Here is a 14,556-nt window from a genome sequence, read left to right as displayed (position 1 = left end):
TCACATGCCATTCACCTCAAGCTGCCTAGGCCATGAGAGCTGAGAGCAGGATGAGTGGACCCCATCCACATTCACAGCAGACATAGCATTGTCTGAGGTCATTTTGTTGCATACCAAATGCCCCAGGTCAGTCTGTTGTGAATATGGCTGGCACCACCTCTTCCCACTTACAGCACACCCTCCCACTGTTCAGATTTGGTAGGGGCAGTTCTGATTAATCTCACTTTTTCAACTCCTTTTAAACTTGAAGGTCTCTCATTCATAGGGCCACCATGGGTCAGGATCAACTGAAAGACAACAACAAGAAAGAGACTCAATTAGAAAGAATTTAAAACAGAATAATTTTAATAGTGTAAAATATAATTACACAGTTTAACAATCAAAACATATTTAAAAAATTCAAAGCCTTGATGTTGTTCTTGTTGTTATGTGCCTTCAAGTTGTTTCCAACTTGTGGCGACCCTAAGACAAACTTATCACAGGCGTTTCTTGGCAAGGTTTGTCTAGAGGCAATTTGCCTTTGCCTTCCTCTGAGGCTGAGAAAGTGTAACTTGCCCAGGGTCATCCAGTGGGTTTCCATGGCCAAGCAGAGATTCAAACCTGCTCTCCAGAGTTGTAGTCCAACACACAAACTGTTACACCATACTGGATTTCTTCAAAACTGTCAAACTGTTAAACATTTCACAGATGAAAATTGGGAGACATGTAGCCTAACAACATCAAGCTGTATTCAAGATGGCGAGGAACAGCAGGTAAGCCAGGGGAAGCTGCAGCAGTTTGCTTTTGCATGAGTCTGCTAGGAAGGGCAAGCTATCATGCCCTCCTCTTTCCTTCCCCTGCTGTTGAATGCAAACTGCTTTTGTACTTTTAGCTCAGTTTGCCCCAGGTGAAGTAAGCTGATGACAAAGGGGGAACACAGGAGGAGGAGAGAGAAATTGGAGCATTTTAAAAGCAGTTGATAAAATGGGATGACAAAGAATTAATAGATACTGTAGCTTCCAAAATGGACAGTTGGAGAATAGGAGTGATGTATCCTTACAAATTTTGTCACAGTCTTTAGACCCCAAAAGGAATTAATAACAAGATGTGTTTTAACTTGGCACTAGAATGAAGACAATCAGCTCCAATTATGCATTGAGGAGAAGGCCTTTCCACAACTAGAGTGTCACAGCAGAGAAGGCCCTGTTTCACATCCATCTGAGCTGCATTAGCTCCACTGGTGAGACATTAAGAGGGTCCCTCTAGGATACCTTAGTCTTTGGACTGACATACATCATGAGAGAGACTCCTTCAGCTATCAAGGTCTTAAGCTGTTAAGGTTTTAAATTCACCACCAGCACCTTGAACTGGAAGCATATTGACAGCTTTCTTTTTTTCTCTTTTGGAAAGGTAGGCTGGGTCTGATCCCTTAGCTTCCTAAGGGGAGCTGAGCAGGAAGGGATTGGAAGTAGCTGTCTTGTTTGCTTTTCCCAATTGTTTGTAACAAAAGTTGGAAAAACCTGCCTTCTTTCCCCAGGAATTCTCTTAGGAGAAAGTGTGTAAAAAGTCTAAACCCTTTCCATAGTGAGCTGGGAGGAAGGCCACCCATCAGCATGCAGCACAGCATATAATTTTGATTCTTCTATTTATTTCTAGGCTTCTCAGCTCAATGATTAACCCGCACCTGAATTAGGTGCTGTGTAAAGACAAAGTAGCCTTTCTTTTAAGAGAAAAAGGTGCCACTCCCTGTGGCAACACTTTGCCCTTCAGCTGAATGTAGTTTTACTGTTCCTCGCCATACACTAATGTAACCCTTGCTGAATTATTTTGCAAAATAATAAATAAAAAATATTTATTCGAGTTTTCATTTAGCTACTCCCATTGTAAGGGGATTGAACATTAGAAGAAACTTCTTAACAATGAGAATAGTTCAACAATGGAACCAACTGCCTAGGGAAGTGGTGGGCCATGAATACTCAGAGATGGTTTTACCAGTTCCTTCCTCTGAAATGTAGCATACAGCATTGCAAGACATTTTTTTCCTTTTTACACACAGCCATTTATACATATTTTGGACTATGGTTTTTAATATATGTATTTTTACATATTTACCCATCACCAATACTTTTGTACACATTTTTCCCAAATATGTTCATTTAGTCATGTGCATTAACTTGTCTATAATTTAAAAAGGAAAGAGAATGTCAGACTGTGGTTTCCTCTTGATAACAAGAACTCAAGACATGCATTTTTTTTCTTGATAGTCTCAAAGACCGAATGTATTAGTTATTTTAAAAACAACAATGGTGGATACAAGTTTCTTTTCTATCCCTACAGAGCAGAATATTATCTTCTAATGACAGACTCATTTTTATTTGTTTTTCCACTATGGAATTTAAATACATCAAAGGCAATAATTTTTGTTGTTGTTGTTGTTGTTGTTGTTGTGTCTTCATTTTCACTCCAGTTTATGGAGATCCTATCACAGAATTTTCTTGGAAGGTTTTGTTATTCAAGGGAGGTTTGTCATTGCCATAATCCCAGACTGAGCGTGTGTGTCTTGCCTAGGGTTGTCGAGGGAATTTCCATGGTTAAGTGGGGTTTTGAAGCCTGTCTTCTAGAGTCCTAGTCCAATACTCACACCACTATGTCATGCTGACCTCCTATAGCAGCCACCAAAGAAGTTATTCACCTATTATGGGAGTGGCAAAACGAAAAGCCTGAATAAATATTAACCCACTTATTGTACTCCTTCCCAAGTGATTGTTTACGTCTGCAATAAAAAAGTGTGAGTCATGGGGTGGGAAGTCATAGAAAAGAAACACTGAAGATGAAGGCCACCTTTGCATAGACATACCTTCCTTGACATACAAGATTTCCTTTTGGCACTTGAAAGCGGCTGTTACAAACATCTAGTTACCTGTATTTAGTTCATCTCTCCTGTAATGAAGGTATAACATCATCACATTACAATTGCACCTAAACAAGAATAGCATTACTTTTTGTAGCTGCATCACAAAAAGTGGAGGAGTATTTTATTATTATTCTTATTATTGACATCCTGGTTTGAGCTCTTTTGCAGGTTTTGAAGTAATGATGTGCCTGCAGCAGGGTTGGCAAAGTGCAAGCTGTTTGTCATAGCTTTGCTCTCCACAGCCATTTTAGCCCTAGGATAAGACATTTCTAGAACAAGAAGTAAACATGAGGTAACTGCCTGTTCACTTCCTATTGTAAAGAAAGACATTGAGAAACTGGAGCGTGTCCAAAGGAGGGCGACTAAAATGGTGAAAGGTCTGGAAACCATGCCCTACAAGGAACGACTTAGGGAGCTGGGGATGTTTAGCCTGGAGAAGAGAAGATTAAGAGGTGATATGATAGCTCTGTTTAAATATTTGAAGGGATGTCATATTGAGGAGGGAGCAAACTTGTTTTCTGCTGCTCCAGAGACTAGGACCTGAAGCAATGGATGCAAACTGCAGGAAAAGAGATTCCACCACAACATTAGGAGGAACTCCCTGACAGTAAGGGCTGTTCGACAGTGGAACAAACTCCCTCGAAGTGTAGTGGAGTCTCCTTCCTTGGAGGTCTTCAAGCAGAGGCTGGATGGCCATCTGTCGGGGATGCTTTGATTGTGATTTCCTGCATGGCAGGGGGTTGGACTGGATGGCCCTTGCGGTCTCTTCCAACTCTATGATTCTATGATTCTAAAGGCTATCCTGGGCCTAAGCCTAAAATGGCCTTCCCTCCATGGTGTTTGGGGACATTCTGGGGCAAAATAATTTTGATTCAGTTGGCCCTCCCTATCCACAGACTCTTTATCCATGGAGTCAAGCATCCACAGCTTGAAAATCTTTTTAAAAAATATATAAATTCCCAAAGGCAAAACTTGATTTTGCCATTTTATATAAGGAACACAATTTTACTATCTATTGCATTTAATGGGACTTGAACATCAACGAATCTTGGTGTCCAAGGAGGTGTCCAAGATGCGAGAGAGTGGGATGAGATGAAGAAACAAAACCCCAGCAGATACCAATAGCCAACTCTATATTTTTGTGGGGAGTACAAGGGGATGTGGTCCTCCAAGGTGTCCTGTGGAACCCTGAAGCCCCCCCCCCTCCAAGCCTCCAATACATGCTCATCCCTTTAACGGTTACCCACTAGTGTCTGTTTTACCATGGGTTAGCATTTAGATGAATTTTTATAGTAACAAAAACTAAACCTTTGGTAAATGGGAAGCAATACTTTTTAAATCTGCAAGTGCAAAAGCAGCTAATGACATCTGGAGAACCATAGAATTTTAACTGTAACTCTTTTTTAAAAGATTTTTTTCAAGATTTGACTTCTGCTTACAGCATGGCCTTCTTTTTCACGCTCTTGATGATGTCTTTATTCTATAGCAGCCCCCAAAGACATCATGGAGGCTGTAGTCACGCTGCAGAACTAAAGCAGTGTGACACCATTTTAACTGCCATGACTCTGTCCTGTGGAATCCTGGAATTTGTAGTTTGGTGAGGCACCAGAGGTCTCTGATAGACCAGGCTGAATACTTCATCAAATTAGACATCCTCAGACTGTGGTGGAACACCTATGGCATGCATGCCCTCTCTGGCATGTGAAACCATTTGTGAGGGCCCAAGCATGGGGCTGTTCTGTACACATTCACACAGTAGGCCTGTGCTTCAGATGGATCTGGGAGAAGTGATTACAGCTACCAACCACCTCCCAAAGCAGACTGCGGTGTAAAGAAGGCTGCTTCTCTCTGCTCCTGAAGTAAAGGGCTGCTGTGTGCACATTCACACAGCAAACCCATGCTTTGGGAAAGGAAGGGTACAGTGTTGGTAGCTGCAGTTGCTGTGAGGGGGAACGGGAGAGGAAATCAGAATCATGGCCACTCACACCATATGACTGCAGCGTAAAGGACCTATCACACCAAAACAGTAATGGAATAGCAGCAAGATTGAGAGACTATTGATGGGTTTTACTCATCAATGAAAAGGTGCACTAAATTAACAAGTGGAATGCAAAGCAGACATAACATCCTATCCAAAGATCATTTTTATCCTGTTAAAATTATGCTTTTATAACCTTGTGTGAGAAAGTCCAAAGAATGTTAGTGGGATTGTGAAAAATACCTCCCTGCCACAAAAATAAACAAACAAACAATCAAACAAACAAAATGGACAGGTTTTCACATCCCCACTGGTCTGCTGGGGAAAAAGATTTGATCCTGCCTGATTCTGGAGCCCAAAGTCAAGGACAGTTATAAATCCAGTTGTTGTTGGTGGTGGTGTTGTTTAAAAAGAGGGAAATTAGAAGGAGGAGATAAAAGTAGCTGTAATTACCTCCCTCCCTCAATTCTATCACATTTCAGTGCATGGATTTTCAAAGCACTTGAGGAAAGCTACTTTTTGGACTACAATTGCCATAATTGCCAGGAGCATATCCACTCTTATAGTTGGAAAAAGTAACTTTTTAAAGGCTCTGAGTATTCAACTCAGCTCGGTGAAAAAAACAAAGTTGCATTGTGCGGTCAGTATGTGCAGTATTTGGAAGGTAAGGCTTAGATATTTAAACAAAATATTCTTTGTTATAATTAGGGTCAAATCTTTCGCTTTCTGCAGCTAAAGACTCAGAGGCTTCATTTACCCATGTTCCAACCACTTTTTGTCACACCTACACAAACAATCACTACGTATTATCTGCAACCACACCTCAGTGCTATGAACTGTGAATGTGTGTCCTTCAGCACTTGGCACAGAAGTGATAAGGAAACAGTATCACAATAACGAATTCCCTGAAGCCTTGGAAATGTAGCCATGCTGCCAGAAAAACCATGGCCCTGCCACTGGATTTTAGCCACATCAGTGTGCCAGATGCCAGATGCAAGAGAGTGGGATGAGATGAAGGAGGGCTCTCTCTCAGTTTCTCTGTTCTGCTGCTACTACTGGAGTAACAAACAAAACAAGCAAAAGAAAGAAAAGAAAAGGGAGGTGGAGAGAGGTGAATAGTTTTCAGAAGCCAGTATGTTGCATCAAAATGACAAAGAGCTCTGAGGAATGCTGGAGATTCACACATTAACTGTAGCAGAATTGCTTTTGCACTATAGGCCATGTATTTTAATAGATACACAGAGTGCTGTCCAAAATTTTAGACAGAAATACATATAGCATATACACGGTTGGGACTGGGATTGTAGAGAGTGAAGTAAGAAGGAATATAGATAGCCCCAGCAGTGACGATTGCATTATTAACATTTACTGAATTATTGCTGATAATAGTCATCCTGGAGCCAGGGCTGGTGGAGGCAAAGTGGAACCCTGAGGCTAGGTAGCCCCAAGGATGGTGGTGATGATGATATGGTGTCCAGGGTTCCTGGACTGCTGTGGCAAAAGAAGAAGTGGAAGAACTGAATCACTTCCTGAACAGCTTGATATGATTCATAAGTACAAAGAGGTTTACTACAGGTACAGAGAGGACTACTCATTGTCCCAACACCACTTTTGCCTTTGATGTTAATGCGTCTTCCGTTTTGAATGTAGGTGTGTCTGCAGAACCACGCCTTCACCCTTGCAATCATAAGCTTCAGGCCACCCATGTTAGAAATCCATAAAGGAACTCTGTCCATTTATTTGAGTAGCTAATTTACCATATCTTTACATGTGTTCTGCATACTGGATTAATTTTGAGTTAAACATTACCATATGAGAAATGTATATATTGATAAGTTAAATGCAATTTTAGTTCTTTACAACTACGTAGGAGAAAGATCCTTATTTGCATTGGGTTGGATCCAGACTCTCTCATACTTAGACCCACTGCAATCAGTTAGTCATGGCTGACATCAGTGTGTCTCTTCTAACTATAACTAAACCAGGAACTAACCTGTGAAAATTTTGAAAGGAGTAGTAGTAAAGGCATCATGCATCCCCCCCCCCCCCACACACACACACTTTTTGAGTAGTAGGCTCATTTTGGGGAGGAATTTGGGGATCAACCAGACAAGATATGAAAGATGTGTTTCATTTTGGTGTAAAGCAATCACACAATCCATGTATTTTTTTCTGAAAACACACACATACACCTAAAGGGGGCAGGTGTCAAGATCAGTACTGCAGTGTGTAAGGATGGAGTTTAATCCTTTCCACATGCTTCAGTCCTGACAAATAACCCCTCCCTGAGCTATTCTGTCACTAGTCTTGCCAGATTTCCTGCTCATTCAGTGAGTGTGTATATGAAGGGAGTTAGAGTCAAGGTTGTGGAAAAATTAGTATTTATGTTAGCAGATTCTAACAACCTAGTTCAATTAAGCTTATGGTAGAAAACAGAAGTAGTTACTTTGGTTACTCCAGCAAGGTAAAAAGAGAAAATACATGTATTGTCTCAGGAAATCCATCCAAGAGTCAGAATGGAGATTAACAAATGGAGTTAAACTACCCTTGATTGCAAGTATCCCTAAAACAGGCTCTTTTATATGAAAATAAACTAGTAACTGGGATTAATGCCCCCTTGTGGTTGCTCCCTTCTCAGACAAAAGGAACAAGATTCTGGTTCTCTTCCCTGACAGAGAGAGAAGTAACATTAACAGGTAGGAAGGAAGCAAACAACACAGATCTCAGGCAAAGGGGAAAACATCAGTGACTTGCTCTCTGCCCACTGTCTCTTCCCAGTGATCATCTACTGCCCACTTCACACATGCATTGATGCCCTCTTATTTCCAACAAAGCTTACATCCTCAGGCCCCACTCCCAAATCTGGTGTCCACTGACATTACATTTCTATGCCTAAACCAATTTATGCTCATACAGACAATCCAGTGTAGTAAAAAACTGAAGGTATGAGATGAGGCATAAGGAAGCCCACATTTGTGTTGGGAACCTTTCATACATCACAGCTATCGTGCTATGATTTGTTTTTAACTGCCATCGTTCCATTCTATGTAATCCTGGAATGTGCAGTTTAGGGAGGTGTATTCAGAATTCTCAGCCAAAACACTCCAGTGCCTCAGCAAGCATAGAAACAGTAGGATTCCTTAGGATGCACCCTGGGTGGTTAAAATGGAGCAATAGGGCTGCAATTGTGTAGTGTGAAAGAACTCTGATACACATGTGCACAGTACCTTTCAATGTGTCAGAATCTGGGGCTGAGTATCAACCCCATCTCCACCAACATCCATTAATCTGAGCAGGCCCTTCTGTGATCCAGGTCCTTTGTCGTGATCCAGGGCTGCTGAGAATGCAGTGTGTTCCTAATGAGACAAATCAATTAACCCACTGGATTTAGATTTAAGTGGACTGGAGTTGCACTGGAGCTATTGGATCAAAGAGCTGGCTCACATCTCAGGGAAATTGGCAAAGTAACAACTACTACTACCATTGATCAAGGCAGGTAAAAACAGCAGACCAACAAATATATGACATCAGTTAAAAACACATATCAAAAGACATAGGCATATTAAAACAGTTTTTGTGGGTTTTCTGGACTATGTGGCTGTGTTCTGCAAGAGTTTATTCCTAATGTTTTGCTAGCATCTGTGACTGGCATCTTCAGAGAATTCTGACATGGAAGTGAGTAGGGTGTATACATTGTGCGAACCTTAGGCGCGTTACAGACCGCCCAGAAGGGGTGGTCTGCCACCGCCTTCATTTGCAGCACGGAGGAGCCCCAGCATCCAAACTGCGAGGCTCCTCCGCGCTGCAAATAAGAAGCGCCAAAATGGCGCTTCTCTTTGCGGTGCGGATATGACGTCAATGGCGCACTCGCAGCATCATATGTGCTGTGCAACGTGCGGACACAGTGCATCCGCTACGTAACGATGGCAGCCCCCGTGTGGAATGGGCGCCGCCATTTTGTACGGACTCAGTCCGTATTAGGGTTAGAGCCGTCCGGAAGGGACACCCCTTTCTAACCCTAATACGGACCCAGTCTGTACTATAGGCCCGTTTGTAACGGGCCCTAGTTGAGAAGAAAAACTCTTCCAGAAAATGGCCACATAGCCCAAAAAACCCACAAAAAACTATGGATGGTAGCCACGAAAGCCTTCGACATCACAAATTAAAACATTCCACATTTAAAATTCATCATTTAATATTTACAATTTAGAATCATCTGGATATGCATGCTGGAAGAGACTGATCTTTAATACTTAAGTTTGAACAGCATATTTAGCTGTCAAATCTCTTTTGGCAGGTCATTTCATAGTTTCGGGGCAGCTGAAGAAGCTATATAATACAATGAAGCTATATACAGTCAGTCCTCCTTATCCATTGGTTTTTTTTATCTATAGATTCAAGCATCCATTGTTTGAAAATATTTTTAAAAATATATAAATTCTAAAAGGCAAATACTGATTTTGCCATTTTATACAAGGGACATGATCTTATTGTGCCATTGCATTTAATGGAATATGAGTATCCATGGATTTTGGTATCCACAGGCAGTTCTGAAACCAAATTCCAAGTGTTACCAAGGGCCCACTGTATTACCATGGAGAGTGATACTGTGATGCATAGTCCCACAGATGTTGCTGAATTGGGTTTGTTAGCTTTCTTTGCCACTAGTTATGCTGTCTAGGGCTCATGATAGTTGCAGTGCAAAAACATTTAGATGAACCAGCTCCATAGTCACCTATGAGCATGGAGGCTCAGCAGAACCTAGCAGCCATTTAATCTTTCTTCCTAAAGCAGGAACAAGCTGGTCCTTTGTTTCACTGGACTGCACTTAAGCTGTCCATACACACACATATATCCTGATGGAAGACATGGAACCTGTTTATCAAAGTATGTGCAAGGATTCTACCTCAGCTACTTACATTTAACTATGCCTGAAATAATTATATTCAGGTCACATATAGCTTTCAGGATTTATGGCTAGTCCTGATAAATCTATGGTGCAGCATGCAATGAGGACAGCAACATCACAATGACTGGATGTGACCATATGGGTATACACGCCCATTGTTCATCATGTTGGCCAATCTCACAAAAGAATGAACTGGCCCGTAAGCCACCTCACAGCAAAATCACTCCAATTTCACACATTTGTGAATCACAGGCTATTTATCATACAAACAGATTAGCTGCCTTAAACCTGTGCCCAAAAATGCCACACACACACAAATAACAAACACTTCACAACCAATGGTTTACGTATGTGAAGGAATGAGCCTCACAAGTTGAACATTTTCAAGTAATGAGAAAAATAATTGCCATTCAAAATGAGCTTGCATAAATGACATTCGCCCCCCACACACTTTGTTTAGTCAGTGATTGATTGTTTAGTTTGCATGGTCTCCATATTTATGACAAGAGGAGCTTTGCCAAATATAACTGTTGATTGGGTATGTGCAACAACAAATAAAAATAATCCTGAGTCAGCTGGAAAAAATGTCTGTTTCCTGCTTAACTAAACTATTGTGGTGAGAGTAGAAAGTTAAGGCATTTGATGGAAAACTTTTATCACACTGAAAATCTCTCAGAGATATACCACAAGCTCTGCAGCCCACATCCATTCCTCAAAACCTCCTCAAAACAAGTTCATTGGAATTGGAAAGTACTAATTGTGGGGAACTGAACAAAGTGCCCACTGCAAATGGTGGTTATATTTGAGAGTGTAAGAATCAAACAAATAAAAAAATACCAGTCAGCTCAGAAGGTGACAGAAGTTCCAAAAGAGATGGAACAGGTAGTAAATTTAAACAAAATGGTTTGCTAGTGCTGTAGGACACATGATTAATCGGTTATTCTAGGCAGTGTATTCCATACTGGAATTCCATCACATTTTCTTGTTATTATCATGGCCTGATTTAAAATTAGAATTGGTAGACACTTAAGACACCAAGTGGCAGAGCCTTGTCATGTGCTATAATAGTAAGCAAATCCAAGATTCATCATTGTGAGGGAGCCTGTTTGGGGTAGAATTGCACAATATGTTTAGCAATAACTTTTGCATGGGGGGGGGGTTAAAATTCAGAAACAGAGTTGTATTAGTCTGGAATGTCAGTATACAAAGGGGCCTTGTAGCAATTAGTCTCAAAGGTACTACAAGATCCCTTTGCATAATAATTTTTGCAGTATGTTACAGAATAGATAGGTGATTAGGGATTTTGTGTCTCTTTTACTCAGCTTCTTTGCTGAGTAAGCATCTGGGTGCTCAGTCACCTTGATATGTGTCACTGGGAATAGAGTTGCAGGTCAAGAGCACACCAGGGCCATAATCTGAGTCCTAGAGAGATGTCTGTTTACTATCACAAGGGGTGGTTGCAGGTGATTACATTAAAGCACCAACTACGGTTACTCAGAACAACATAATTTCAAACAATAAGCATTAAGTCTAACAAAAGAATGCACATTTTCTTGTTAAAATTATATTTTCCAAGCTTAGCATTGAAACAGCAATCTCACCTTTGTTTTTGCAAGTGCTACATGGGGTCTGTAATCTGGTCAAAGAAAGTTTTTCTATGTTCCACTTTGAATCAAAAACAGTCTATAGCAGCAGCACCAATGCAGCCAAAGGAGACCCATTACTCACAACTAGTGATAGTTATGTGATTATCAAGTTGATGCTGTCACTCTGAAATTCCTCCCACCTGAGAACCAGAGAGACAGTCCTTGGAATTCAAGGACACACCCTGAGACCTGGCAAGTCTAATGGGATGAGAAAGAGAATTGGAAACAGTAAATCATTCTTTCCTTTTTGTTTGAATGAAGATTAAATAATTGAATGGTTGCTGTCAATTTATGGTATCCTTGTACTGAACACTATGAAACAGAGCACTTTGCAGCACTCTCTATTGGCGAAATCACAGAAAGTGTGCTTATTCTTAATAGATGAAATCATTATTTAGAATGAGACATTTTCAAGAAACTCTGCAGCTTAGATCTGGCTTTACAAAAGTTATTGGCTAAAGCTAGAGAAAGCAAAAGTTGCTCCAAGAGCTTTTTGCTGTCACCAGATGGTTAAAGTCTTGCAATGCACCAAATCTCTCCTTTCATCTGCTGAAACAGTATATGTTGCAACATCCTTAGATGTTGCATCACTAACTTGCATCCTTCTCTGGAAGGAAGAGAGTTTTGTCAGCACTTGAAAAACCTTGAGGGGAGAGGAGAAGATCTGAACACAGGGATTTTTTTTTTTTTTTTACAATTTTTGGTTTGACTAATCTATTGTTGATGCACTGTTGTCTGTTAAATTAAATGCATACAGTTATTTAGCCCTTTCCTGGAGGAGGGGCCAAGAGACAGAACACTATCCAGACAAGTTAGGGTCTCAGGTTTTCCTGCATAGGAGCCGCACAGGAAAATCACATGAAATCAATCTCTCTCTCTTTCTCTGAATGAAATCAACGTCCCTCAAATTACCTCTGTGTCAGATGGGCAGGTGTGATCCTCCAAGGCTGGGCAGGTGTGTTTTGACCCACACCACCTGTAGCCAATGTAGTCAATGAAGAAGTATTGTTGGAGTTGTAGCCAACCCCAACATTTGGAAGGCTACCATTGCTTATTCCTGTCCTGTCAACTAACTGTGACTCTGGGTACCTGATCCAAGGGTTACATAACTGTACTGCAAAGAAATGATACCTTCAGAGCTCATAGACCAGAGGGGGGAAAGGCTTTTGAACCTGTAAGAGTTGCTAATAAGCATAGCATTCTGAAGATAGCATCATTTCCATTATCCTGTCCCTGTCCAAAACATCCTACTGCCTGAAGCAAAGGGCAACGGTTGCTCTCCCCTGGTAACTCTCACCACCCCAAAAATCAGCAGGCTGGCTAAGTAGGCTCAGGGCAGGCCACATGGCTCAACAAGCTCTTTCTTTCAACACACTGGCACTTCTTTCCTCTAACTCTGCTAATGGTACAGCTGGTCCTTACTGTGCCTGAATCTCCCTCAGGGCTCTTAAGAAACACAGAATTGCTGTCCCTTTTGGCATTAAAGTATTTTAAACTCTGCTTTACATACCAGAAGTCTGAACACAAAGGATACTGTGCAGGAATTGCTAGCACATGAATGTATGACTGTAGCAATAAATCAGGTTGGGGAATGTGTGGTGCTCCACATGTTGTTGAACTCCAGTTCCCATCATTTCTCATCACTGGCAATGCTGGCTAGATCTGATGCATATTACAATCCAATAATATTCCCAAACTCTACACCAAACAAATATTAACAGGTTTTGGTTTGAGGTAGCCTTTTAATCTTATTCATTGGTCCACAGTACTGCTACAATGCAGTAGATGGCAGAAGAAAACACAAAAAGGGGTGTTGTTAACAGAACAGGTGCTTGATGGCTGCCAGCAAACAAAGTAGCAAGGAAAGACACAGCAGCTGTTCCTGATCAGTTGCTTTCTACAACATTCTTATAAAGTGTGGTGTCTTTCCGTCAGAGGACTAAAGGGGCTTAGTCTGTGCACTTGCACTTAAAATCAATATTTTAGGCTATCTTTTGGGTATTTATTATCCTCAGACCCATTAACTACAAAATATGTAATGGAGGGAAAAAAACATTCATTCCAAGGGTGAATGAACCAAGACTTTAGAGACTCCCTTTACCATTAAGACTTGCATAAATGCCAAAATTCCAGGAGGTCTCACACTGCTTCAGATGCCTTTGGGCAGCTCTTAAAGGAATAGGAAGTGCTCCTGGATCTGTGTTTTTGCATAAAATAAATGTGATGCGTCTGCTTTTTTACATAAACTCAATGGACTTAAATCAGAGGGCTTATGCCAATGGTCTCCAAACGTGATGTTGGACATGCAGATCATTGGGGGATGGAGGCCCAATATAGGGATCATAAGAAGCTGCCTTATATCAGACCAGCTGTTCATTTATTCTAGTAACATAACTCTGACAATGGTTTCCCAGAGTTGAGCCAGGATTCTTTTCTAGCCCTAAATGGGGATCCCTGGTACTACGCTCCCAGATAGTTTCCCATCCAAATTCTATGGTGGACTTTACTTAGCTTCTGAAAGCAGAAAAGATTAGGTATGTCCAGGGTTTTATGGTGGTATGATATATTTATTAGTATTTCCAAAAATACAGAAAGCTTTCAGACTTTCCCAAACTCTTTCAGCCTAGGCCAGTGATTTCTGACCCTTGGTATTCCAGATGGTTTGGAATTCATGTCCCAGACTCTGTCCATTGACCATTCTGGCTTGGGTTTCCCACATTGAAATATATTATACTGTCTGAAAATGGGACTGTATTCTCTGAAAATACATCCCATCTAAGTACTAGGCAAAGCTACCCAGTTCAGCTCCTTTTGAAATTTTTTTTAGCCTAGTACACCAGTCAAAAGTATCTTGTCTCTCCAGAAGTATCTTGTCTCTCTTTGTTGCAGCTGTCTACACACCTTGAACTCTATGTGTTTCACTTAAGGTTGGAAACAGATCTGACTAATTTCTGGAATTTATATTTCATTAATGGAGGATCAATCATAACCTAAAGAACCTTAAGAAAAATCCTGGGTGCAACTTGAAGCTATCACGACACCTAGCATGGTGTAATCTGAATGTCAGCTACCTTCTCTTATATTCTGTCTTAAAACTACCTCCATGAGGTCCAACTCTCACAAGCCACAG

This window comes from Sceloporus occidentalis, unplaced genomic scaffold, assembly GCF_023333645.1.
Source record: "Sceloporus occidentalis isolate IW3139 unplaced genomic scaffold, rSceOcc1.0.p SCAF_5, whole genome shotgun sequence".
Taxonomy (NCBI): Eukaryota; Metazoa; Chordata; class Lepidosauria; order Squamata; family Phrynosomatidae; genus Sceloporus; species Sceloporus occidentalis.
The sequence above is the reverse complement of the archived record's forward strand: the minus strand, read 5'-3'. Positions refer to the sequence as shown.